Below are 2453 nucleotides of genomic sequence, written 5' to 3'. Positions count from 1 at the left end.
CCACTTCCGGCTTTTTTCTTATGTGGTGCTAAGGAATCGAACCCAGGGCCTCGAGCATGCAAGGCAAGTGCTGTACCACTGAGCCACCTTCCCAGCCCCCCTGGCTATGAACTTTTTAAAGTGAATTCTTCCAAGACAAATGTTACTTTTTGTTTATTTTTGTCAGCTTGGGTGCTGTTCTTGAGCCTCTTTGTTCTCAACATTAAAGCTCTACTACTTTAAGCCATAGTTCCACTTCTGGTTTTTTGGTAATTGGAGAATCTCAGACTTTCCTGGCCAGGCTGACTTCAAACCGTGATCCTCAGATCTCGGCCTCCTGAATAGCTAGGATTGCAAGTATGAGCCACCAACACCTGGTGGACAAATGTTTCTTGTTAAATTGCTTTGGTAAAAACCAGTAATTACTACCTTGTTTAGGATTTATCAACTTTTATAGCAGCCAAGAGTACAATCTATAAATAGTTGATAATTGCATAGCAGTGAAAGGACAAAGTATGGGCTGGGAAGGTGGCTCAGAGCGCTTGCCTTGCATGCATGAGGCCCAGGGTTCTATTCCTCAGCACCACATAAGCAAAAAAGAAAAAATAGCCGGAAGTGGTGCTGTGGCTCAAGTGGTAGAGCACTAGCCTTGAGCTGAAGAGCTGAAAGACAGCGCCCAGGCCCAGAGTTCAGGCCCCACAACCGGACCCCCTCCTTCCCCCCCCCAGAAAAAAGGACAAAGTATCCTGTTAAAACATTTAAAAGGCATACTTCTAGTTAGTAATGGAAAGGCTATACCTTCCCAAAGAGGCAGCAGTTTCATATGCTTGAGTGCCATTTCCTTAAATCTTTGAAAATACTCAAACATGTAGGAAAATTTAGAACATGTAGATACTCAGCTAGATTCATTAGTTATAGACATTTGTCATTCAGTCAATTCTGAAACGTTTTTTTGTTTTTGTTTTTTTTGTCTGAGATTGGTGCTATAATTCCTATGTTTATCTTAGAGTTTTCACAGTACAAAGTTATCCAAAGAAAATCTCAGGACTGGGCTGGGGATATGGCTCAATAGTAGACACTGTCAGGCATGTACAAGGTTGAGAGCATACATTAACTAATTACGACATAAATGCACTTTATCCTGAAAAACACCTAAAGTTATGGAGATGAGAATGGGAAATACACCCAGTTTTTCATCACTGAGGAAAATAAAGGAAGGACTTAATATTGGCTCTGATGTCTCTAGGCTGTAAAGGCAGGTAGCATATGAAAGCAGAACTGCTCACCTCATTGCCAGGGAGCAGAAACAGGGTCAGGGCCAAAATAAATTCTGTTACTTATTCCTATTCTCTTTAATTGTACAAAGGAGTTGCCATTTAACAAATCAGTTTATTAATACAATGCATCTTGATAAGTGTGTTCCCTTTCAACCTTCCAATCCATCCCTCCCAATCTGCTACTTCTCGCTTTTTTGTTGTTGTTTTCCAGTCCTGGGGCTTGAACCCTCATCAGAGTCTGCGCACTGTACCTGAGCTTCTTTATGTTCAAGGCTAGCACTCTACCACTTGAGCCATAGCTCTACTTCCAGCTTTTTCTCTGTATGTAGTATTGAGGAATTGAACCCAGGGCTTCATGCATGCTAGGCAGACGTTCTACCATTAAGCCACATTCCCAGCCCTCGCTTTTCTTAATTTCATAGGATTTACATTGAATCCTTGACTGTATTCTATCCCCCCCCCCCCGCCACACACACTTCTATTCATTGATCTACCCCACTCCCCTTGGCCCCCCACTCCACCCCTTTTCCTGCTGTTTATAAGATAAACCCCTCTGCCAGGTGCTGGTGACTCCTGTAATCCTAGCTACTCAGGAGGCTGAGAGCTGAGGATCACGGTTCAAAGTGAAACCAAGCAAAGAAAACCGTGAGACTCATCTCCAATTAACGACCAGAAAACTGGAAGTGGCGCCGTGGCTCAAGTGGTAGAGCACTAGCCTTGAGCTGAAGAGCTCAGAGACAACACCCAAGCCCAGAGTTCAAGCCCCACGACCAACAACAACAAAAAAGATAACCCCTTCTAAGGTATACCCCTGTGACTATTGGAATAATCTAGCTGTGAATTCCATCACTTCACCTATTGGTATAGTTGAAGCCTTATGATCCAGTCACCTCTCAAAGGCTCATCAGGGCCAACCAAGCACTTACCACAAGCATTTTGAGTGGATTACTTCATAACTATAGCACCCACCAGGATTGGAGACAGGTATCTGGCTTTGCTTCACTTAGCTCACCAACTCAGATGTCAGTCTCAAAAACTAGCCGGGCACCAGTGACTCATGCCTGTAATCCTAGCTACTCAGGAGGCTGAGATCTGAGGATTGCAGTTCAAAGCCAGCCCAAGCAAGAAAGTCTGTGAGACTCATCTCCAATTAACCACCAGAAAACTGGAAGTGGCACTGTGGCTCAAGTGGTAGAG

This window comes from Dipodomys ordii, unplaced genomic scaffold (assembly GCF_000151885.1).
Source record: "Dipodomys ordii isolate 6190 unplaced genomic scaffold, Dord_2.0 Scaffold63, whole genome shotgun sequence".
In the NCBI taxonomy this organism is placed as follows: Eukaryota; Metazoa; Chordata; class Mammalia; order Rodentia; family Heteromyidae; genus Dipodomys; species Dipodomys ordii.
Note: the sequence above shows the minus strand (reverse complement) of the source record.